General features: G+C 39.8%; 1 long non-coding RNA gene across 11 annotated transcripts; it reads right to left on the bottom strand.

Annotated features, from left to right (window-relative positions):
* On the bottom strand, positions 1–26,923 carry LOC109547530 (uncharacterized). Of its 11 annotated transcripts, none has more exons than XR_012330362.1 (4): positions 26,864–26,923; positions 26,198–26,459; positions 1,765–8,991; positions 1–1,323 (listed from the first exon to the last, which is right to left on the bottom strand). It is a non-coding gene; the product is annotated as an uncharacterized lncRNA (long non-coding RNA). The 11 variants fall into 11 exon arrangements; XR_012330353.1 differs by having other exon boundaries at positions 26,269–26,459; XR_002173327.3 differs by having other exon boundaries at positions 1,765–1,853; positions 26,269–26,459.

Genomic DNA, 26,923 nt, shown 5'->3' with positions numbered 1-26,923 from the left:
AACAAGTCAGGAAATGTGTATCAGATACTATTATCTAGGTACTTCAGAGAGGAGCTAAAGCAGAGGATATGGGAGAGGGGTCTGTCCCAGGAAGGCCTCATAGGGTCCTGCTCAGTTAAATTATCATTTGATCTTGATTGTTGGTTCCAGGTCCAAACGCAAGCAGTTATCTATATGTAAAGAACAGTTTTTAGCTGTCCTTTTGTGTTTTCATAGGTTAGAACTGCAGTCTTGCTAGTTGACCCTCCCTCACCACGTTTTCCTTCCTTCCTTCCCTTCCTTCCTTCCTTAGCTTTCTCTTCTTCCTTCATACCCTTTGTGGATTTGTCTGCTTTTGTGTGATAAACATAATTTTAAGAATGCTAATGGGACTCAGAGAGGAGGTACATTTCAATGACTGCTTCAGGGCCAGCATTGTCCTTCAGCATGGTCCTTTCTTACAGATCATCTCATTTTAATTAAAACTGGTATGTGTGTGTGTGTGTGCGTGCGTGTGTGTGTGTGTGTGTGTGAACTGTTTTCTACTCAGTCATCTGTGTAGGAGCCCTACACAATATGGGAGGCAGGTTAGCCCCATCTCCTGGCCTTTCAGAGAAAAGGGAGAAAAAGTCATTGAAGTTGCTTTTACCCCACCTCTTACTTACTAATGCTTAATGTAGATTTTGAGTAGAAGCTAGACCATTTTTATTTTTATTTTAAAACCAAAACTTTCTTGTCAATTAAAAAAAATTAAACTACTTTATTTGTATTTTTTGCTTTCATTTTTTCAGTAAAAAACAACTTTGAATCCTTTATTTTTAAATTTATTTATTTTTAAATTTATTTATTTTATTTGTGGCTGTGTTGGGTCTTTGTTGTTGCGTGCCGGCTTTCTCTAGTTGCGGCAAGTGGGGGCTACTCTTCTTTGTGGTGCACGGACTTCTCATTGCGGTGGCTTCTCTCATTGCAGAGCATGGGATTTAGGCATGTGGGCTTCAGTAGTTGTGGCTCATGGGCTCTAGAGTGCAGGCTCAGTCGTTGTGGTACACGGGCTTAGTTGCTCCATGGCATGTGGGATCTTCCTGGACCAGGGCTCAAACCCGTGTCACTTGCATTGGCAGGAGGATTCTTAACCACTGCTCCACCAGGGAAGCCCTGAATCCTTTTATTATAATTTGTTGTCTTTAAAAATAGTCCTTTCATTTTGTCCAGACTCTTCTATATAATTTCTAGTCATTTAATTTAAATGAAATTACTTATTTTCTGCCAGTTTGCTTCCTTTCAGAGAGGAAAGATATGAATTTTAGGAAGGGACATCAATTTCTTTCAGGTAAGTGTTGGCCTCTAGTGGATCAAAAGTGACAACACACTTTTAGAATAATTGTCTGACATTCTACAGAGAACGATTTTAGGAAAGCAACAAAGTAGATAGATTGAAAGTACAGAAGAAAGCAAAGAAAAAAAACTACTTTGCCAAATATCATAAATAAATGCACTGATGAAATCATATAAAAATATTAGCATTAACTACCTAATAAATTTAAAACTTAGAAATGTATAAAATATCATAAACAAAAGTAAAATAAACTGGAGAAAACTTCAAACATGGCCTACAAATAGAGCAAAATGTACAAGAGATTTGGAAATGTATCAGAAAAAGACAGGAAACACATAGAAAAATGGGTGAAGGCTATCAATATACACAAGAGAAAACCTAAAAAGCAATGTTTAAATTCATTAGCAGTCAGAGAAATGCAAATTAAAACAATAATTTATCACTCTTACTTGTTAGAGTGGACCGTAAGTGTAGAAAGAATGTAGGGAATTCAGAACTCTCATGCACTGCTGGTGGGAATTCATACTGGAAATACCATCTGAAAAGCAATTGGCAGGTTAGTCAAATTTGCTATGACCTAGCAATCCTACTCCTGTGTGTGTGTATTGTGTATGTTTGTGTATGTGTGTGTGTGTCTATATCTCTTTATATATTCCCCCCAAATTCTCACAAGCTTGAAAGCAGTATAGTATGCAGAGGTATGTTTATTGTGGCCATTGTTTACAGTGGCACAGTGGAGATGAAATCTGGGAGACATCAGAGTGACCCTCATTGGAGAAGTACCTGGGGAAAATATGGTGAAGGCACCCACCATGGAATAGTTTTCAGCAATAAGAAATAAAGTACAAGATATACACAGAGCAATACAGATGGATTTTTAAAATTGTACTAAGTAAAACTAAGCAACAGAATTAAATGTTATATGTAATACCATTTGATTTATGAAAATACATGCTTACAATAGTACACATTTTATAATAATTTACATAAATGAAAGGATATTCATTGAATATACTAGGAAACTTGTCTATGTGTTTCCTAGTAGGAGGGAGGGGGAGTAAAATGGGAATCAGTCAGTCAAGATAAAAGGGAGTAAGCCTGGTAACATACATGAAAAGAGAAGTATCATTAGCTCAACTCTTTTCAGCTGAGGCCCAATATCAAAAAAGAAAACTTTAACAACCTTATAGAAAAAATAGGCAAAGGATATAAAGAGTGAACATACAAAATAAACGCAAATAAGGAAAAAACATATGAGAAACAATGTTCAACTTCTTAGTACCCAAAAAAATAAAATGTAAAAGAAAAGTGTGATAACATCTTTCATCTGTCATATAGTCAAAAAAATTTAATGAAAATATTCTACGTTATTGGGGGAATATTGAAAGAGGTATTCATAAAGAGCTGGTAGTTTAAATTGCTAATGCTTTCCTGAAGGGCAACCTAGCAGTATATATGAAGAACATTAAAGATAAAGATAATCAAACCCTTTAATTCTGCAATTCCTCTTCAAGGAATTTATCTTAAGTAGATCACTGGATAAGAGAATAAAGTTATAAATATGTCCACTATTTACAATAAAAGATAACATCTAAGCATCCAGCAATAGGTAAAGAGGTAAATCATTGATACATTCATAATGAAGGAATATATAATATGATGTGTTCAAAGAATTTTTACTGTACAGGAACATGCTCATGAAATAATGATATCTGAGAAACATATAAAATTATAGAATACACTTATATACAGTGCCAGAAAATACATCAAATGTTAACAGCAGTTATCTCTAAATAGTAGTACTACAGTATTACTGAGGATTTTTCTTTGATACACATTTCTGTATTTTCCTAAGGTTACTATAAAATATATATATTTCCAATATAGTTAGAAAATATGCATTGATTTAGGAGGCATGAGGGCATCTTGACTTGTGATGAACAGGTAATCTGAGGAAGGACATGCCATCTGGTCTAAGAAATGCCACCTAAGGATGACAGAGAAATTGCCAGGAGCAATCTTATGCTTGTTGATCTTAAGGATCCAGACCTTTACAAAGAAACAGTGAAAGAAAAGGTGGGCTTGTGGTCCACCAGGATTCTGACTGCTACATTCAGATCCTTAGAGGAGCTCTGATGTGCAGAGTAAGACAGAAGCAATAGATGATCTGTGTTCCATGCACGTTCAACATCAAAATGTCACTCAATCTGAGAATTTTTGATGAATAGAGCAAGTGCCCTTTTCAAACATAAGGTGCTTTATAGCACTAGTTCCCACCCAAAAGGGATCTCTAGGTGGTTCTGATAATTTCTAGGAAGCTATATAGCAGCGTTGCACTAGTATCAGTTACAGATAAACCTGTAAATCCAAAATGTCAGAAAAGTAATTATATCATTTGAAGAGCTACTGAAGATAGGTTTATAAAGATAAAATGGCTTGAGATTAGGGTAATTCTATCTGGCTTATACAAACCCAGGTATGCTTTTGCCAAAAATATTTACAAATTTTACACTGCCTTCCAGGAATTTTGATGCAGAAAACCTAAGTCCATGCCTAATGGAGACAGACTCACAATGGAATATGGTAGGTTCACCATGACTGAGACACTTCTTGAGACGAGCTTCAGTAGCTGATGATCTCCAGTGAGCAGAAATAGGCCAGCCTAGAGACCAGCTGGAGGTGGTTTGTATAGAAAAGGAATCCGACTCCTAAATAACTCTGAGAGTCAATGAACTCAAATTTTAATTTTGGAAAGGTAATTGAGACTATCAGCCGTGGTAATGGGCAAGGGTCCTATCAATGACACTGAATATCAAGAAAGTACAACTGGGTAGTGAGCACCTCAGAGATGGAAAAGAGTGATTCCAGAAAGTAGGGGAGGGAAGAGCAAGGATGCTCGGAGGGCAGTGATGTGGAAACAAGCTAGCTACTTTGCCATTGTAAAATGTGATCATCACAAATCAGGAGACTAGAAATGAAAATAGATATCTTATTACAAACTGAGACCCAAACTTTTACAAAAGTCTATAGATTTCTAAAGTCATTACATATCTTATTTCTGAAAACTAACCAAGCAGAGCAGTAATGAACTATAATTATGACCTGGTAAAATTTTTTTGAAAACTAAATGCAACAGATTTTGGAAAACAAGTTTCTATTAATATGAGGAGATGATTCATAATGAAATAGCTAAAAAGAACAGAAGGAAGTTATTCAAAATTCAGCGGAAAAGACAGTGCAAACTTCAGAGCTATAAGGCCCCTTGAAATCAGGTGGAAATGAGCAAGATGGAACTCCTGGATACAATGACTGACTCTGAAAATGCACATGGAGCTAAAGACTCAGAGCCTGTGAAACAACACCACGTCCTAATGACATTTAGCTTTTTCAAGTGATACCCACATCACTCTTTCAATCACTCATTCCATAAATATTTCATATTTTCCATGTACCAGGTTCTTTGCAATATTTAATATCTGCTTCCTGGTGCTCTGATGTAATTTGTCACAAGTGCAAGAAAGGTTTTTTAAAAGAGTGTGAAAAGAATTTTTCTCAGCTTCTATCCCATATTGGATCCCTCCTTTCTGCCAAGGCAGATTTAATTATTTCATAGTACAATGTTTCTATTTCTGTTGTGGTTCACTTTTATTTCAGGGCAAGCTGGTCTCTTAAGTATCTTAGGCTCAAGGACAGTATTCATCCCTGTATTTGTAGCCCTTAGGAGAATGTCCTATACACTGTAAGCACTTTATAACTATTTGGTAACATTCAGCACTGCCAGTAGGTCTATCATTCTCTGGGCCTCAGTTTCCTGATTAGTGAAATGGGTAGAGTGATTAAGGACATGTAATGCGACAGTGCTTGGCACAGGCAGGTACTCTGTGGTAACGCAGGCCTTCTAGAGCATTCAGCCCCCCTCTTGGTAACAACACTTATTTTTTATTGGATGGAGGTCATCAAGAGAATGTGACTGCTGGTTGACCTGAGAGCTGGACCCTGGCAATCTAAGTCTCCTTACCCCCACCCATCCCTGGAATCTATGTTCAGTCTACTACTGTCATACTAACTGCTGTTTCAAGGACACAGCCTGGAGACAGTCATGTGCTGCTGAGACCATCTGTACTGCATACGTTACTGAACCCTGTTAAGGCCTCTCAGTAGACTAATATTCTGGCAGGCAGAAGTGGAGGCCACCCAAGACAAGCCTGCTATGTAAATCCTCTTGTTTATTAAACCTGCCTCCTACCAATCTGGAGTGGTCTGCCTCTTTGGTGTTTTCTTGCCCTCCATGTACAGGGGTCAGTTTTGAATTTCACCTGGGGAACTCCCGAGGTTGTTAACAAACACCTTTGGGAAGTCCCAACTTTACTACTCTTGGGTCATGAGATTTCAATGGTGCTGAGTCTACCTGCCCCTTCCTCCCCAACTCTGATTTTTAAGCTTGAGTTTAACCAAAGCCAGATTAGAGCCAATGAACATTTGATCTGGGTTATTTGCTGAGACAATTGGGAAAAGGCTCCCTTGTTCCATGGGGGTTGCTAAGTGACTTAGATATCAAACTCTGAGCTGCCAAGACTGCCCACATGCAGAGCCTGCCCATAAACACTCTTAAGATTTCCTAAAATGCTATTAATTATAACAGACCATTTTTTTATGTTCCACTAAGAATGAAGAAATGTAAAAAGAAAATGTAAGTTGCATGCTGACTTCAGAGATGTGAAAATGAGAGGAAAAATGTGCACTTTAGAATTGATGAAATATAGTAAAAGCATCACAGAGGAAAAAGAGATGAAGAATTATATAAAATCTTAATGATATCATTATATTCCTTAGATCCGCCCATATCTAAATCCTTAAGCTACTCCTGAACTACTGAGGTACAAGAAGGTGCTTATTTTGGTAAGGCTGCTGTAACAAAGTACCATAAATCAAGTGGCTTAAACAATAAAATAATTATTGTTTCACAGTTCTGGAGGATAGAAATCCAAAATCAAGGTGTCAGCACATTGGCTCCTTCTGAGGACTAGGAGAGAAGAATCTGTTCCAGATCTCTCTGCTTGCCTTGTAGATGGCCATTTCCTCCCTGTGTCTCTTCACATTGTTTTCCCTCTGTTCATGTGTCCAAATTCTCCTTTTCATAAGGACAACAGTCACATTAGATTAGGTCATACCCTAATGATCTCATTTTAAAGTAATTACGTCTATAATAATCTTATCTCCAAATAAGGTCACATTCTGAAGTACTGGGAGTTAGAGTTTCAACATATCATTTTTTGGGGGGGTTGGGGGGAGACCAAATTCAACCCATAACAGAAGGGATAACTTCATTATAAGAGCTAATGTGAGTTGAGTTTCTGTCATTTACAACCAAAAGAAGTCTGCTCAGTAAATTTCAATTTCCTTCCCTTAGGTAACCAAATATTCTAAGTCCCAGTAAGTCTCCAGAAATGGGTAATAATATGCATAGGCACAATTTTTATTTAACCGATTCAGTTATTTCTGAATAATTATTTATTCACTTATTATTTTTTGTTGTTGTTGTGCCACGTGGCACATGGGATCTTAGTTCCCTGACCAGGGATTGAACCTGTGCCCCCTGCAGTGGAAGCGCAGAGTCTTAACCTCTGCACCACCAGGGAAGTCCCACACCAGGTAACTGAAGACCTAATGAGGGAAACTCCCTGGCTGTCCAGTGGTTAGGACTCCATGCTTCCACTGCAGGGAGCAAGGATTCAATCCCTGGTCAGGGAACTAAGATCCCAAAAGCTGCACGGTGCAGCCAAAAAAAAAAAAAAAAGACCAAATGAGAAACGTGTGAAACCTCTTGGCAAACTATAGATCACTCCATACAATTAAGTATTGTGGGCTTTTTTTCACTTAACCAATATTAAGACATTGTATTTGCTTTACATTACCTCATTTAATCTTCACAATTCTACGAAGCAGTTTGGTTAGATGTATTATTTGTCCCAGTTTTCAGTGTTGAAAATTGAAAAATAAAGAAACTAAGAATTTTTCCAACGTCAGCTAACAAACAGCTAATACTGTGTAGTCTAGATTTTAATCCAAGTAATATATGTCCAGAGTTTAAACTCTTTACCAAGTAAGGTAGTATATAAGGAATAACAGAAGATATCTACACACATATAGATACATACATACATATATATACACACACACACACACACACACACACACACACACACACACACACATAAAAGGACAATGGAAAAATTGGCCACAGATGTCTGGTAAAAACTTTTTTTAGATTTTAAATGCTGAAATTAAAGCATTTATTTCTCTTTTGGTTCGGAAAATAGAACAGCTGGCTAAGTGCTCAATAAGTAGACAAAAATTCATTACTCTTTCATTCTGAGAGCAGCTGCTTCATGTAAAATTTGACTCTCACCACACAAGGACCACTCTTTGCCTTATAATCAGTGTGACTCCTTTGTTCAAGCTGAGCCTTTCCATCTTGAATGTCACCGCATTAAGCAATATGTTACTGTTTTTCGCATTTCATTGATGTATTGATGTCTGTTTCACTGCTCCAGTTTACATTTTACTGAATTTTTCAATAGAAGGATCCCTTCTAGCTATCTGGTGAATAAATATCCTCCATCAGCTTACCTTGGAATTCTTTTGATATCCTGTTACAAGTCACACCTTCACACTAAAGTCAAAAAAGCAATAACCATTTCATGCCTATAGTATGACTGATCCCAAGCTCACCAGGAAAGTGGACGGCTTTCTCTTGACGTTTTTGCTTTTTGTATTTTTTTTCCCCAAACCAAAAAGTTGAAGTGTTGAGACAAGTGAATAATCCTGGGCCATGAAAAAGTTATGGTAACACTGAGAATCATTAAGAGATTTGATTGCTGCTCCAATAGCAGGAAGAGGAGCTTCCTCAGTCTGAGCCACTGGGTCCCAAGATGTATGATTTATTAAAGATCTCATATAAGAAGGAAGAGTTAGCCTGGCTGGGTCCCACACATTTACTTAGCACTCACCTGGGAATGTATAATAGCTCTGAGGGCCAAGGTCAGAAAAAAAGATCTGTGGATCCAGAAATTTCCAGTTGGAATTGTGTCTACAGTCTTCCTGATTCCACAGCCCCATTATAGCCTGCTCCCAGCTGAAACTGTTTACTGCACCTCCTGGCTTTCATTTCCACTGTTCACTGGGTAATGCCAGTTCATGTAGCTATGTGTCATTGTGAAGAATATACACTTTTGGAGTAAGGCAGACCTAGATTTGAATCACATTTGATTCACATCATATAGTATTTATGATAAGCTTATTTACTTCTCTGTGCTTCAGTTTTCTCTTTTGTAAATGGGACAATAATAGTTACCTTTCAGAGCTATTCTGAGGATTAAATAAGGTACAACATGCAAAACACAGGACTTTTAAAAAATTATTTAATTTATTTATTTATGGCTGCATTGGGTCTTTGTTGCTGCGCACAGGCTTTCTCTAGTTGTGGTGAGCAGGGGCTACTCATTGTTGCAGTGCAAGGGCTTCTCATTGCAGTGGCTTCTCATGTTGCGGAGCATGGGCTCTAGACATGTGGGCTTCAGTAGTTGTGGCTCACGGGTTCAGTAGTTTTGGTGCACGGGCTTAGTTACTCCGCAGCATATGGAATCTTCCTGGACCAGGGCTCGAACCTATGTCCCCTGCATTGGGAGGCAGATTCTTAACCACTGTGCCACCAGGGAATTCCCAAAACACAGTACATTCTAAATAAAAGTTCCTTTCCTTTCTTCTTCGCAAATTATCTCAAAAATGAAACTAAAATAATTCTGAAGGGGATCAGTAAATTGATAACTTTGAAAACGTTAAACTGATATCTCTCTATTTCTCTATGGATAAGTACATATAGTAGCCATTGAAAGGTAATGATTAAAAGCACATAGTCTATAGCTAAACTACCTTGAGTTCAGATCACTTTGTAGTTCACTTGTCTTATCTGTAAAATGGGGATAATAAATTTACCAACCTCATAGTATTGTTATGAGTGTTAAACAAGTCAAGCAGGTAAAATATACAACAAACCTGAAACATACTAAGTGTTTGCTAATTGTTATAATTCAGGACTCTTATAGTAAAACTTATAATTTATACAGATTAAGATAGAGATTTCCTGTTTATTTTAATATTTCAATCCCTTAAAAGAGAGCTCTGCCAAATACCTATGCCAGTTTCTCTAAAATATGTATTTTGGGACCAACTATATTATTTTTTAGAGGTGTCATTTTGTGTAAATGCACTACATAGGTTTTTGCAAAGAAAAAAAAAGGCTGTTTAAAAATCGTTTTTCCTTCACAGTAGGCAATAAAAACCTACATCTATTCCTTTTGCAGCTGATGTCCTAGATTATTCAAATAATACTCATGTTGACAACCTTTTCATTCTTTGACAGTCAAGTAAATTTTGCAAATATCTTTATTACCCAAAGTTCTAAAAATATCAGTGTCTACTTTCAGACACAGGCTAGTAGATAATTTCTTTTTAAAAAATATTTATTTATTTATTTGGTTGTGCCAGGCGGGCTCACTAGTTGTGGCTTGTGGGCTCCTTAGTTGCGGCACATGGGCTCCTTAGTTGTGGCATGTGAACTCTTAGTTGTGGCATGCATGTTGGATCTAGTTCCCTAATCAGCGATCAAACCTGGGAGTTTGCAGTGGGAGTGGGGAGTCCTAACCACTGTGCCACCAGGGAAGTCCCTAGTAGGTAATTTCAATATTCATTCCAACCAGAATTTACTGAGAATCTACTCTGTGCCAGGAAGTGTTATAGAATACAGATGCTACCGAACTCAGGTTTGGCTGCTTGCTGCTCGAAAATCAATGTCCAAGAGGCAAGTGTTAGTAGAATGGAAAGTTGCTTTTAATCAGAAAAGCTGGCAATATGGGGAGGAGGCAGACCCCCAAAACCAACTCTGAAGATTCTGCTTGGCCATGAAAGTTTTTAAAGGGAAAAGGGAAAGTAATCTCAGTTAATAGACAGACATAGGGAGTCATACTTGTAGCCACCTCCTACTGTGTGGAAGCTTGTTGACTCGTGATCTTTCTATAAATGCTACCTCATTCACACAGTTTGTTCGCAAGATTACTGAAGGGGAAGGTAGGGGAGTGATCTGGTCATCTGTTAGTTATTTATTCTCCATTTTTACTTCTTTGATCTATGGAAAAAAACCAACAGGTTAAGCAACATACTGTGTGATCAAAAGATCTGAAAGGTGTGCTTAGGCTGGACATGAGTAGAGCATGGGGGTGCCTGGCTTAAGATTAGTTACAATATAGCTTTGCTAAAGTGGCAAGAAAAAAGAGGTCTCCTGCTGAGGGCGATTTCCTGCAAAGAGCTGCTTACACAGACAAAACTCTCTGCCCTTGTAGAGCTCTCATTATAGTGGGAAGGGGGAGGGTCAGTGAACAAATAAATTACTAAAATACATAATATTCCAAATTATGGAAGGTAACATGGAGAAAAAAATAGTCAGAGAAAGGAAAATTGGGTGACCCAGGGTAGGCAGAGGAATTACAATTTAATGGTTAGCGAATGCCTCACTGAGAGGGAACCTTTTCAGCAAAGGCCTGAGAGAAGTAGAGCAGGTCATGTGGATATCTAGTGGAAGAACATTCTAGGAGGAAGGAACAGCACGTGCAAAGGCCTACAGGTGGGTGTGTATCTGGAATGTTAAAGGAATGACAAGGAAACTAGTGTGGCTAAGTAGAATAAGCAGCAGCAAGAACAGCAGGAATTGAAGACACAAGAATGTCCATAGAAGCATTACTAATAATATCCCAAACCTGGAGACAACTCAGATATCTATTAGTAGTAGAATGGATAAATTACATTTATATAATGGAATTGCACATAGAAACAGAAAAGAAAAAAGACTATAGGTTCTTTCAGTAATATGGATGAATCTCAAACACAGTATTAGGCAAAAAAAGGCCAAAGCTAAAGAAGAAAAACTGCATGATTTCACTTACATAAACTTTACAAAAAAGGCAAAATTAGTTCATACAGTTAGAAGAAAGATTACAGTTGCCTTTGAGGAGAACAGAGATATTTGTTATTGGAAAGGGGATACAAAGGGTCTTTTGGGAGGGTTGAGTGGAAGTAATATGTATGTTCATTTTGTGGTAATTTGCTTAGCATTTGCGAACCTTTCTGTACCTATGTTATACAAAAAATTAAAAAAAGAAAAATATACAGTAATGAATGGAAGAATATGATATAGCAAGTACACACAATTCTTTCAAGAAATTTTACAATGGGAGCTGAGAAATGGGACAATAGCCAAAGGGTAATTTTGAAGAAGAGAGAAATGACTGTTTTGGAAACTCCCATATTTGCCATAAATAACAAACACCTGTCCTATTATTTACTTAGTAGGTTTTCTTTACATTGACTCATATTTAATGTAAATTTATTTAAAAAGCAAATCTCATATTAACATTATAAGAATCACTTGACACAATAAAAGTAACTGTAAAACTACAATGAAAAAGCCATTCAGTTAAAATAATCTAAAAATGTAAAAACAATTAAGTGTAAATAAATTAATCTAATTGAGCTAAAAAATAAGTTCCTCAGTCAGAAAACTAGAGCTGTTAATAATCACTCAGACAAAAAAAGCATTCTGTTCTATGTCTATATAACCATCACCACCTCTGCTCACTTTTCCATAACTATCTCTTATACTTTAAGAACCCCATTTCAAACATTCATATTGAGTTCAACAAAGAAAAAAATGAAAACACAGTCCTCACAACTCTAGGAGAAAAGGATGCTGACCTGCCCAGCACTTGAGGTCATCCCCAGTTCTGTGTCTCCCTGGCTTGGAGGGAAGTTGGGCTCTGAAAAAAAGCCTTCCCTTGCTGACTGAAAAGAACCTCCATTCCCAAATCTCTTCTTGTAAAGTGCTGACATGTGCATAAGTATGGGAGTTGGGGAGATGCTGCTCAGCTGTGGCTGTAGCAACCTTGCCTGAAACAAGGTAAAGTTAGGAGGGCATCCCAGAGAGGCTGCAAGTGATCACATCATTGAGTTCTAGGGCCCTAAATCACCTCCCTATTCCACATCTTAGAATACACTGCTTCATAACAATGGAGGCAATATTTTCCAAATTAAATATCAGCGTACATGATCTTTCAGCAAGATAGAATATTTAAAAAACTAGAGCTGCCCAGCCAGGCACCCTGCATCCTGGCCAGGGGCCGCCCCACCCACCAGTGCACACAGCAGCAGCTATGGCCCTGCCACAAGAGGAGGGTTCACACAGCTTACACAGAGGACAACCCTTGAGCACCTGGCTCTGGTAGCCAAGTGAGATTGCACTTCTGAGCCCCACAGGACATCTCCTAAATAAATCCACTACTTGAAGACTGGAAGAGATGGATAGTTGACCTAATGCATAGAAACAAACACAGCAAATTAGACAAAATGAGACAGAGGAATATGTTCCAATAGAAAGAACAAGACAAAATCTCAGAAAAAGAGCTAAAAGAAGTGGAGATAAACAATCTACTTAATAAAGAGTTAAAAGTAATGGTCATAAAGATGCTTACTGAACTCAGGAGAAGAATGAATGAACACAATGAGAACTTCAACAAAGAGACAGAAAATATAAGAAAGAACCAAACAGAAATTATAAATGAACTGAAAAATACACTAGAGGGGTTCAACAGCAGACTGGATGAAGTAGAAGAATGAATCAGAGAACTGAAAGACAAAGCAATGGAACTCACCCAGACAGAACAGCAAAATGTAAAACGAACTTTTTAAAAATGAGGACATTTTAAGGAACCTTTGGGATAACATCAAGCAGAACAACACATTATAGGGTTCTAGAAGAAGAGAAAGAGAAAGGGCCAGAAAAATTAATTAATTGAAGAAATAGTAACTGAAAACTTCCCTAATTTGGGGAAGAAAACAGACATCCAGGTACAGGAAATATAAACCCAAAAAGATAACACCAAGACACATTATAATTAAAATGGTAAAAGTTAAAGACAAAGAGAGAATCCTAAAAGCAGCAAGAGAAAAACAACTTGTTGCATAAAAGGGAAACCCCATAGGGCTATCAGCAGATTTTCAGTAGAAACTTTACAGGCTGGAAGGGAGAAGCATGACAAAGTCAAACTGCTGAAGGGGAAAAAACTTCCAACCAAGAATTCCCTACCCAGGAAGTTATCACTCAGAATTGAAAGAGAGATCAGGAGTTTCCCAGATAAGTGAAAGCTAAAGGAGTTCATCCTCACTAAACTGGCCCTACAAGAAATGATAAAGGAACTTCCTTAAGCTGAAAAGAAATGGCACTAAATAATAATAAGAAAACATGCAGAAGTAAAAATCTCACTGGAAAAGGCAAATATTAATAAAAATAGTGGATCAATCACTTGTAAAGCAAGTATGAATGTTAAAAGACAAGAGTAGGAAAATTAACTAAATTACAATAAATAGTTCAGGAATGCATAAAATAAAAAGATGTAAAATGTGTCACTGAAAACACAAAACATGCAGGGGAGGGTGGCAAAAGATAAAGCTTTGGAATATCTTCAAATTTAAGTTGCGGAGGAGAAGGCGGAAGATGGCGGAAGAGTAAGACGTGGAGATCACCTTCCTCCCCACAGATACACCAGAAATACATCTACACGTGGAACAACTCCTACAGAACACCTACTGAAGGCTGGCAGAAGACCTCAGACCTCCCAAAAGGCAAGAAACTCCCCACGTACCTGGGTAGGGCAAAAGAAAAAACAGAGACAAAAGAATAGGGACGGCACCTGCACCAGTGGGAGGGAGCTGTGAAGGAGGAAAAGTTTCCACACTCTAGGAAGCCCCTTCGCGGGCGGAGACTGCGGGAGGCGGACGGGGGAGCTTCGAGGCTGCGGAGGAGAGCACAGCAACGGGTGCGGAGGGCAAAGCGGGGAGATTCCCGCACAGAGGATCGGTGCCGACCGGCACTCACCAGCCCGAGAGGCTTGTCTGCTCACCCGCCGGGGCGGGCGGGGCTGCGAGCTGAGGCCGGAGCGCAGGGAGAGGACTGGGGTTGGCGGCTTGAACATAGCCTGAAGGGGTTAGTGCACCACAGCTAGCCGGGAGGGAGTCCGGGGAAAAGCCTGCACCTGCAGAAGAGGCAGGAGACTTTTCCTTCCCTCTTTGTTTCCTGGGGCGTGAGGAGAGGGGTTTAAGAACGCTGCTTAAAGGAACTCCAGAGACGGGCGCGAGCCGCGGCTAAAAGCGCGAACCCCAGAGACGGGCGCGAGCCGCGGCTGAAAGCGCGGACCCCAGAGACGGGCGCGAGCCGCGGCTGAAAGCGCGGAATCCAGAGACGGGCGCGAGCCGCGGCTGAAAGCGCGGAATCGAGACGGGCGCAAGCCGCGGCTAAAAGCGCGGACCCCAGAGGCGGGCGGGAGACGTTAAGGCTGCTGCTGCCGCCACCGAGGGGCCTGTGTGCGAGCACAGGTCACTCTCCACACCCCTCTTCCGCGGAGCCTGTGCAGCCCGCCACTGCCGGGTTCCCGGGATCCAGGGACAACTTCCCCGGGAGAGCGCACAGCGCGCCTCAGGCTGGTGCAAAGTCACGCCGGCCTTTGCCACCACAGGCCCGCCCCGCACTCTGTGCCCCTCCGTCCCCGCCGGCCTGAGTGCGCCAGAGCCCCCAATCAGCGGCTCTTTTAACCCCATCCTGTCTGAGCAAAAAACAGACGCCCTCCAGCGATCTACACGCAGTGGCAGGGCCAAATCCAAAGCTTAGCCCTGGGAGCTGTGAGAACAAAGAAGAGAAAGGGAAATCTCTCCCAGCAGCCTCAGAAGCAGCGGATTAAAGCTCCACAATCAACTTGATGTACCCTGCATCTGTGGAATACCTGAATAGACAACCAATCATCCCAAATTAAGGAAGTGGACTTTAGGAGCAAGATCTATGATTTTTTCCCCTTTCCTCTTTTTGTGAATGTGTATGTGTATGCTTCTGTGTGAGATCTTGTCTGTATAGTCTTGCTTCCACCATTTGTCCTAGGGTTCTATCCGTCCATGTTTTTTTTTTAATTTTTTTTTCTTAATAATTAATTTTAATAACCTTATTATACTTTACCTTCGTTCTTTCTTTCTTTCTTTCCGTCCTTCCTTCCCTCCTTTAGACAACGAATCATCCCAAATTGAGGAGGTGGTCTCTGACAGCAAGATTTAGGATTTTTCCCCATTTACCTCTTTTAGTGAGGGTGTATGTGTATGCTTCTGTGTAAGATTTTGTCGGTATAGCTTTGCTTCCAACATTTGTCCTAAGGTTCTTTCCGTCCCTTTTTTTTTTTCTAAATAAGAAGTTTTTAATTCAATAACTTTATTATACTTTATTTTATTTTTACTGTATCTTCTTTCTTTCTGTCTTTTTTCCTTCTTTCCCTCCTTCCTTCCTTCCTCCCTCCCTCCCTCCCTCCTTTCTTTCCTTCTTGCCTTCTTTCCTTCTTTGCTTCTTTCTTTCTTTCTTCCTTCCTTCCTACCCTCCTTTCCTTCTTTCTTTCCTCATACTTCTACTAATTCCCTCTACTTTTTCTCCCTTTTATCCTGAGCCTGTGGATGAAAAGCTTTTGGTGCTCCAGCCAGGAGGCAGGGCTCTGCCTCTGAGGTAGGACAGCCAACTTCAGGACACTGATCAACAAGAGACCTCCCAGCTCCACATAATATCAAACAGCAAAAATCTCCCAGAGACCTCCATCTTAACACCAGCACCCAGCTTCACTCAACGACCAGCAAGCCACAGTGCTGGAAAACCTATGCCAAACAACTAGCAAAACAGGAACACAACCCCACCCATTAGCAGAGAGGCTGCCTAAAATCATAATAAGGCCACAGACACCCCCAAACACACCACCAGACGTGAACCTGCCCACTAGAGAGACAAGATCCAGCCTCATCCACCACAACACAGGCACTAGCCCCCTTCACCAGGAAGCCTACACAACCCACTGAACCAACCTTAGCCACTGGAGACAGACATCGAAAACAGGAGGAACTACAAACCTGCAGCCTGCAAAAAGGAGACCCCAAACACAGTAAGATAAGCAAAATGAGAAGACAGAAAAACACACAGCAGATAAAGGAGCAAGATAAAAATGCACCAGACCTAACAAATGAAGAGGAAATAGGCAGTCTACCTGAAAGAGAATTCAGAATAATGATAGTAAGGTTGATCCGAAATCTTGGAGATAGAATGGAGAATAGATTGGACAAAATGCAAGAATCAGTTAACAAGGACCTAGAAGAACTAAAGATGAAACAAGCAACGATGAACAACACAATAAATGAAATTAAAAGTACTCTAGATGGGATCAATAGCAGAATAACTGAGGCAGAAGAACGGATAAGTGACCTGGAAGATAAAATAGTGGAAATAACTACTGCAGAGCAGAATAAAGAAAAAAGAATGAAAAGAACTGAGGACAGTCTCAGAGACCTCTGGGACAACATTAAACGCACCAACATTCGAATTATAGGGGTTCCAGAAGAAGAAGAGAAAAAGAAAGGGACTGAGAAAATATTTGAAGAGATTATAGTTGAAAACTTCCCTAATATGGGAAAGGAAATAGTTAATCAAGTCCAGGAAGCACAGAGAGTCCCATACAAGATAAATACAAGGAGAAATACGCCAAGACACATATTAATCAAACTGTCAAAAATTAAATACAAAGAAAGCATATTAAAAGCAGCAAGGGAAAAACAACAAATAACACATAAGGGAATCCCCATAAGGTTAACAGCTGATCTCTCAGCAGAAACCCTACAAGCCAGAAGGGAGTGGCAGGACATACTGAAAGTGATGAAGGAGAAAAACATGCAGCCAAGACTACTCTACCCAGCAAGGATCTCATTTAGATTTGATGGAGAAATTAAAACCTTTACAGACAAGCAAAAGCTGAGAGAGTTCAGCACCACCAAACCAGCTTTACAACAAATGCTAAAGGATCTTCTCTAGGCAAGAAACACAAGAGAAGGAAAAGACCTACAATAACGAACCCAAAACAATTTAGAAAATGGGAATAGGAACATACATATCGATAATTACCTTTAATGTAAATGGACTAAATGCTCCCACCAAAAGACACAGATTAGCTGAATGGATACAAAAACAAGACCCTTATATATGCTGTCTACAAGAGACCCACTTCAGACCTAGAGACACATACAGACTGAAAGTAAGGGGATGGAAAAAGATATTCCATGCAAATGGAAACCAAAAGAAAGCTGGAGTAGCAATTCTCATATCAGACAAAATAGACTTTAAAATAAGGACTATTAAAAGAGACAAAGAAGGACACTACATAATGATCAAGGGATCGATCCAAGAAGAAGATATAACAATTGTAAATATTTATGCACCCAACATAGGAGCACCTCAATACATAAGGCAAATACTAACAGCCATAAAAGGGGAAATCGACAGTAACACATTCATAGTAGGGGACTTAAACACCCCACTTTCACCCATGGACAGATCATCCAAAATGAAAATAAATAAGGAAACACAAGCTTTAAATGATACATTAAACAAGATGGACTTAATTGATATTTATAGGACACTCCATCCAAAAACAACAGAATACACATTTTTCTCAAGTGCTCATGGAACATTCTCCAGGATAGATCATATCTTAGGTCACAAATCAAGCCTTGGTAAATTAAAGAAAATTGAAATTGTATCAAGTATCTTTTCTGACCACAACGCCTTGAGACTAGATATCAATTACAGGAAAAGATCTGTAAAAAATACAAACACATGGAGGCTAAACAATACACTACTTAATAATGAAGAGATCACTGAAGAAATCAAAGAGGAAATCAAAAAATACCTAGAAACAAATGACAATGGAGACACAACGACCCAAAACCTGTGGGATGCAGCAAAAGCAGTTCTAAGGGGGAAGTTTATAGCAATACAAGCCCACCTTAAGAAGCAGGAAACATCTCGAATAAACAACCTAACCTTGCACCTCAAGCAATTCGAGAAAGAAGAACAAAAAAACCCCAAAGCTAGCAGAAGGAAAGAAATCATAAAAATCAGATCAGAAATAAATGAAAAAGAAATGAAGGAAACAATAGCAAAGATCAATAAAACTAAAAGCTGGTTCTTTGAGAAGATAAACAAAATAGATAAACCACTAGCCAGACTCATCAAGAAAAAAAGGGAGAAGACTCAAATCAATAGAATTAGAAATGCAAAAGGAGAGGTAACAACTGACACTGCAGAGATAAAAGAGATCATGAGAGATTACTACAAGCAACTCTATGCCAATAAAATGGACAATCTGGAAGAAATGGACAAATTCTTAGAAATGCACAACCTGCCAAGACTGAATCAGGAAGAAATAGAAAATATGAGCAGACCAATCACAAGCACTGAAATTGAAACTGTGATTAAAAATCTTCCAACAAAGAAAAGCCCAGGACCAGATGGCTTCACAGGCGAATTCTATCAAACATTTAGAGAAGAGCTAACACCTATCCTTCTCAAACTCTTCCAAAATATAGCAGAGGGAGGACCACTCCCTAACTCCTTCTACGAGGCCACCATCACCTTGATACCAAAACCAGACAAGGATGTCACAAAGAAAGAAAACTACAGGCCAATATCACTGATGAACATAGATGCAAAAATCCTCAACAAAATACTAGCAAACAGAATCCAACAGCACATTAAAAGGATCATACACCATGATCAAGTGGGGTTTATTCCAGGAATGCAAGGATTCTTCAATATATGCAAATCTATCAACGTGATAAACCATATTAACAAATTGAAGGAGAAAAAACATATGATCATCTCAATAGATGCAGAGAAAGCTTTTGACAAAATTCAACACCCATTTATGATAAAAACCCTGCAGAAAGTAGGCATAGAGGGAACTTTCCTCAACATAATAAAGGCCATATATGACAAGCCCACAGCAAACATCATCCTCAATGGTGAAAAACTGAAAGCATTTCCACTAAGATCAGGAACAAGACAAGGTTGCCCACTCTCACCACTATTATTCAACATTGTTGTGGAAGTTTTAGCCACAGCAATCAGAGAAGAAAAGGAAATAAAAGGAATCCAAATCGGAAAAGAAGAAGTAAAGCTGTCACTGTTTGCAGATGACATGATCCTATACATAGAGAACCCTAAAGATGCTACCAGAAAACTACTAGAGCTAATCAATGAATTTGGTAAAGTAGCAGGATACAAAATTAATGCACAGAAATCTCTGGCATTCCTATATAGTAATGATGAAAAATCTGAAAGTGAAATCAAGAAAACACTCCCATTTACCATTGCAACAAAAAGAATAAAATATCTAGGAATAAACCTACCTAAGGAGACAAAAGACCTGTATGCAGAAAATTATAAGACACTGATGAAAGAAATTAAAGATGATATAAATAGATGGAGAGATATACCATGTTCTTGGATTGGAAGAATCAACATTGTGAAAATGACTTTACTACCCAAAGCAATCTATAGATTCAATGCAATCCCTATCAAACTACCACTGGCATTTTTCACAGAACTAGAACAAAAAATTTCACAATTTGTATGGAAACACAAAAGACCCCGAATAGCCAAAGCAATCTTGAGAACGAAAGAAGGAACTGGAGGAATCAGGCTCCCTGACTTCAGACTATACTACAAAGCTACAGTCATCAAGACGGTATGGTACTGGCACAAAAACAGAAAGATAGATCAATGGAACAGGATAGAAAGCCCAGAGATAAACCCATGCACATATGGACACCTTATCTTTGATAAAGGTGGCAATAATGTACAATGGAGAAAGGACAGCCTCTTCAATAAGTGGTGCTGGGAAAACTGGACAGGTACATGTAAAAGTATGAGATTAGATCACTCCCTAACACCATACACAAAAATAAGCTCAAAATGGATTAAAGAACTAAATGTAAGGCCAGAAACTATCAAACTCTTAGAGGAAAACATAGGCAGAACACTCTATGACATAAGTCAAAGCAAGATCGTTTCTGACCCACCTCCTAGAGTAATGGAAATAAAAACAAAAATAAACAAATGGGACCTAATGAAACTTCAAAGCTTTTGCACAGCAAAGGAAACCATAAACAAGACCAAAAGACAACCCTCAGAATGGGAGAAAATATTTGCAAATGAAGCAACCGACAAAGGATTAATCTCCAAAATTTACAAGCAGCTCATGCAGCTCAATAACAAGAAAACAAACAACCCAATCCAAAAATGGGCAGAAGACCTAAATAGACATTTCTCCAAAGAAGATATACAGACTGCCAACAAACACATGAAAGAATGCTCAACATCATTAATCATTAGAGAAATGCAAATCAAAACTACAATGAGATATCATCTCACAGCAGTCAGAATGGCCATCATCAAAAAATCTAGAAACAATAAATGCTGGAGAGGGTGTGGAGAAAAGGGAACACTCTTGCACTGCTGGTGGGAATGTGAATTGGTTCAGCCACTATGGAGAACAGTATGGAGGTTCCTTAAAAAACTACAAATAGAACTACCATATGACCCAGCAATCCCACTACTGGGCATATACCCTGAGAAAAACCAAAATTCAAAAAGAGTCATGTACCAAAATGTTCATTGCAGCTCTATTTACAATAGCCCGGAGATGGAAACAACCTAAGTGCCCGTCATCGGATGAATGGATAAAGAAGATGTGGCACATATATACAATGGAATATTACTCAGCCATAAAAAGAAACGAAATTGAGCTATTTGTAATGAGGTGGATAGACCTAGAGTCTGTCATACTGAGTGAAGTAAGTCAGAAAGAAAAAGACAAATACCGTATGCTAACACATATATATGGAATTTAAGAAAAAAATGTCATGAAGAACCTAGGGGTAAAGCAGGAATAAAGACACAGACCTCTTAGAGAACGGACTTGAGGTTATGGGGAGGGGGAAGGGTGAGCTGTGACAGGGCAAGAGAGAGTCATGGGCATATACACACTAACAAACGCAGTAAGGTAGATAGCTAGTGGGAAGCAGCCGCATGGCACAGGGATATTGGCTCGGTGCTTTGTGACAGCCTGGAGGGGTGGGATGGGGAGGGTGGGAGGGAGGGAGACGCAACAGGGAAGACATATGGGAACATATGTTTATGTATGACTGATTCACTTTGTTATAAAGCAGAAACTAACACACCATTGTAAAGCAATTATACCCCAATAAAGATGTTAAAAAAAAAAAAATTTAAGTTGCTACCAACTTAAAACAGGCTACTACTTACATAAGATGTTATAGGTGAAACTCACAGTAACCAAAAAGAGTTACAGTAATTATACAAAAGAAAATGAGAAAGAAACTAAACATATCTAAACATAATACCAAAGAAAACCATCAAAAAACAAGAAAAGACAGAAAGAGTAGAAAGGAACAGGGAGAAACTACAAAAACAACGAGAAAATAATGAAATGGCAATAAGTACATACCTATCAATGATTACCACATTAACAAAATTAAGGATAAAAACCATATGATCATTTCAATAGATGCAAAAAAATTTGATAAAACTCAACATCCACTTATGATAAAAACTCTCAACAAAGGGGGTATAGAGGGAATGTACCTCAACATAATAAAGGCCATAAGTGACAAACCCACAGCTAACATCACACTCAGCTATAACAAGCTGAAAGCTTTTCCTCTAAGATGAGGAACAAGACAAGGATGACCACTCTTGCCACTTTTATTCAACATAGTATTAGAAGTCCTCATCACAATTAGCCAAGAAAAAGAAAAGGCATCCAAATCATAAATGAAGAAGCAAAACTGTCCTTTTTGCAGATGACATGATACTACATATAGAAAATCCTAAATACTCCACCAAAAAACTGTTAGAATAAATAAATTCAGTTAAGTTTCAGTTTATAAAATCAACATACAGATCTGTAACATTTCTATACACTGATAACAAACTATCAAAAAGAGAAACAAAAAATAATAATTACAATTACATCAAAAACAATAAAATACCTAGGAATAAATTTAACCAGGGAAGTGAAAGACCTACACACTGGAAACCATAAGGCACTAATGAAAGAAATTAAAGAAAACACAAAAAAATGGAAAGATATTCCATGTTCATGGAAGAAAAAATGTTGTTAAAATGTCCCTGTCCCAAAGCAGCATAGACTCAATGCAAACTACCAAAATTCCAATGGCGTATTTCACAGAACTAGAGCAAATAATTCTAAAATTTGTATGGAACCACAATAGATCCCCATCAGGCAAAATAATCTTGAGATAGAAGAACAAAGATAGAGGTATCACATGTCCTGATTTCAAACTATACTACAAAGCTATAGATATCAAAACAGATTGGTACTGGCACAAAAACAAACACACAGCTCGATGGAACAAAACTGAGAGCTCAGGGCTTCCCTGGTGGCGCAGTGGTTGAGAGTCCGCCTGCCGATGCAGGGGACATGGGTTCGTGCCCCAGTCCAGGAAGATCCTACATGCTGCAGAGCGGCTGGACCCGTGAGCCATGGCCACTGAGCCTGCGCGTCTGGAGCCTGTGCTCCGCTACGGGAGAGGCCACAACAGTGAGAGGCCCGCGTACCGCAAACAAAAAAAACAAAAAAAACTGAGAGCTCAGAAATAAACCCATACATATATGGACAATTAATTTACAACAAAGGTACAAAGAACATACAAAGGAGAAAGGATAGTCTCTTCAATAAATGGTGCTGGGAAAACTGGACAGCCACGTGCAAAGAATGAAACTAGACCACTACCTTATACCATATACATAAATTAACTCAAAATAGATTAAAGATTAGAATGTAAGACCTGAAACCATAAAATTTCCAGAAGAAAACATAGGCAGTAACCTCATTGACATCTGTCTTCGTGGGTTTTTTTTAGATCTGACTTCAAAGGCAAGTGACACAAAAGCAAAAATAGACAAATGGTTCTACATCAAACTAAAAAGCTTCTGCACAATGAAAGAAACCAGCATCAAAACGAAAAGGTAACCTACAGTATGGGAAGAAATCTGCAAATCATGTAGCTGTTAAGGGGTTAACATCCAAAATATATAAAAAACTCATGCAGGGCTTCCCTGGTGGCACAGTGGTTGAGAGTCCGCCTGCCGATGCAGGAGACACGGGTTCATGCCCCGGTCCGGGAAGATCCCACATGCCGCGGAGCGGCTGGGCCCGTGAGCCATGGCCGCTGAGTCTGCGCGTCCGGAGCCTGTGCTCCACAACGGGAGAGGCCACAACAGTGAGAGGCCCGCGTACCGCAAAACAAAACAAAACTCATGCAACTCAACATCAAAAAAACCAAAAAACAAACCCAAACAACCCAATACAAAAATGGGCAGAGGATCTGAATAGACATTTTCCCAAAGAAGACATAAAATGGCCAACAAGCATATGAAAAGATGTCCAACCACACTAATTATTATGGAAATGCAAATCAAAACCACAATGATATATCACCTCACATCCGTTAGAATGGCTATTAGCAAAGAGATAAGAAATAAATGTTGGAGAGGATATGGAGAAAAAGGAACCCTTGTACACTATTGGTGCGGCTACTATGGAAAACAGTATGGAGATTCCTCAAAAACTTAAAGTTGGAACTACCATATGACCCAGCAATTCCACTTCTGGGTATTTATTCAAAGAACCTGAAAACATTACTTTGAAAATTATATACACCCCTATGTTCATTACTGCATTATTTACAAGAGTCAGGATATGAAAACAACATAAGTGTCTAATGATGGGTGAATGGATAAAGATGTGGTACGTATACAGCTGTCCAGGTACATTTGAATTTCAGATAAACATGGAATTTTCTTTTAGTATGTCTCAAAAAATTGCACTAGACATACTTATACTAAAAATGTATCTGTTGTTTATCCGAAATTCATCTGTAACTGGGCCTGTATTATTATTTGGTAAATCTGGGGGACAAAGTCAAATAAAATAGTATGAGAAGGGTCAGGGCAGAGGTCATCACAGGATGTTTGGGCACATGTCAGGGAAGAGTTCATAGAGCTGCTAAGACTGAATCTTAAGCTGATAATTTGTGGTGTGTACCACTCATTTCAGAATTTAATAATACATCATCATGAGTTATGATTTAATTTTTTGATGAATATATGTTTTGTCTACAGAATTTGATCCTACGTTGCTTGAAGACAGCAACCAGTTCTTTGCGTTCCCCATACCACCTAGTACTGACAGGCACACCAAAGGCGTGTAGTAAGTAACTACATGAATGGATTCAAATGGTTTTATCTTTGCAAAGAGTAAAAATATTCTGTTTATGAAATCATTGTTAACTGGTATTTTCTTTTTTAGTTTTTAAACACTGCAGCCAAGAATCCAGTCTGGTACCTTTGGAGTCAAATCAGTAATAAAGATAAGGGTTGTCTGTAGGGCAGCAACCTAGGTTAGTTTCATGATGCTGTGGGCACATTTTTGATATCTGGGCTCCTTCCTAAGACCCTCATGTGTGGCATACTCTTGCTTGGATCAGACATATTGAAGCAGTACTTACAGTAGGCAGTCAGTCCAAACTGACTACTGACAAACACATCCCACTCACACTTAAGTTCCTCTTCAACCTACAGTTTGGAACTGTCCCCCACCTTCCACTACAGTGAGCTCCAAGCTTGTCCAGAGTGAGGTCTACCGCTATTCAGCTGTTAGAATCACAAGGGAAGATAATTTTTCTGACCTCCTCTCCTAGCCTCAGCTCTTCAGACCAGAACTAGGGAGGCAGCCTTGCTCCCACTAAGCACACTTCCCCAAGTGGCACCTTTCCAACAATTTATAAGGTAATATGTTGACATGATAGATGTTAGATTGATCATGAAAAGACATTAAAAAGAAACCTGAGAGAAACATACAGAGTAGGCAGTCAAAAAGGGAGTTTTTTTGGTTTTTTTTTTGCGGTACGCGGGCCTCTCACTGCCGTGGCCTCTCCTGCCGCGGAGCATAGGCTCCGGACGCACAGGCCCAGCGGCCATGGCGCACGGGCCCAGCCGCTCCTCGGCATGCGGGATCCTCCCAGACCGGGGCACGAACCCGTGCCCCCTGCATCGGTAGACAGACTCCCAACCACTGCGCCACCAGGGAAGCCCCCAAGGGAGCATTTTTTAAAATGTGCTCACTTCTTCCCCTTTAACTCCTTAAATTGAGTCTGAATTATCATTCGTGCCCATCTCTGGGCCCAGAGTATACTCTGTGGTCTGACCTAAGGTTCTTCCCAATTTCTTTTTACCACAATATTTCTAAGAAGACAGTAACCAGGTCTAGAGCATTATGAGGACTTGAAGCTTCCGCCACAAAAGTCAAAAACGTCTTTAAAGTCTGTTCACCATAGGCCCATTTTCATGACTGGTTATAGTTTCCCCAGGCCAAAGGTAAACAAAGCTGGACACTAGGTAAAGTAGTCAGGACAGATTTTAGTCAATAATATATTGCAGGGCTTCCCTGGTGGTGCAGTGGTTGAGAGTCCGCCTGCCGATGCAGGGGACACAGGTTCGTGCCCCGGTCCGGGAAGATCCCATATGCCGCAGAGCGGCTAGGCCCGTGAGCCATGGCCGCTGAGCCTGCGCGTCCGGAGCCTGTGCTCCGCAACGGGAGAAGCCACAGCAGTAAGAGGCCAGCGTACGGCAAAAAAAAAAATTTAAAAAAAATAACATATTGCAACAGGGAAAAGTGTCAAGCATGAAATGAACTCACCCTGGATTTGTACATAAGCTACTGGGCAGTTACAAGAGGAAATGGGGGTGTAAGTGAGTGGTGGCTCAGTAGAGGCAGGGAGTGAAAAACAAAAAAGAATCGGGAAGGAGAACTGGAGACTCACCTGGGATTGCTAACCAGAATTTATGGCAGTTAGGCTCCTCCCCTCCTAGAAAAACGGGGTAGAGATCCTACCTTCGGATGTTGACCAGCACAAATGCTAAATTCTTTTGGCAGCCTTGAGCTTTCTCAGGCAGGCACTTCAAATGTAGCTGGGGTCACTCGAGGGATGTGGATTTGATGTTAAAAGACCATGTTAGTGTTTGTTCAAGTCTTTACATGCCAAGGTTGAGGCTTTGAGAAGAGGGCAGAGAAGCCTGGCCAGCCTGGTTAACGAAAGACTCTCTGTCACTTATCAGTTAAATTATTTAGTAAGCGCTCCCTCCCCTTCCCAAAGTCTACAGGAAGGGTCCAGGGAATAAATATCTCAAACTGCACTTTCTGTGTCCCTGGAGCCCACGTGCAGCTGCCTGTCAAGAGCCAGGGTTAGCAGCACAACACAAGGACTAGGGACAATTCCAGCAGGGACCCTTAAGTTTAGAAACCTCAACACAAACACGCTGCGGACCTCTCAGAGCTTCAGTGCTCACACCTGAGGCCGCAGTCGGGAGAGATCCTCGACTCCCAGCAGCCCGCGAGAGGAACTCAACCCGGGCGCCGTGCCCTGTTGGCCAGCAGAGCCAGCTCCGCTCACCCCTCCAGAAGGCTGCCCCGGGAACCAAGCGCTTACAGCTGCAGCGTTCCGAATCCACTCGGCGATGTCCGGGCACAGACCGGAAGCGGGAGGCCG

Source organism: Tursiops truncatus, chromosome 1 (genome assembly GCF_011762595.2).
Source record: "Tursiops truncatus isolate mTurTru1 chromosome 1, mTurTru1.mat.Y, whole genome shotgun sequence".
NCBI lineage: Eukaryota > Metazoa > Chordata > Mammalia > Artiodactyla > Delphinidae > Tursiops > Tursiops truncatus.
Note: the sequence above shows the minus strand (reverse complement) of the source record. Positions and strands in the feature narration are given on the sequence as shown.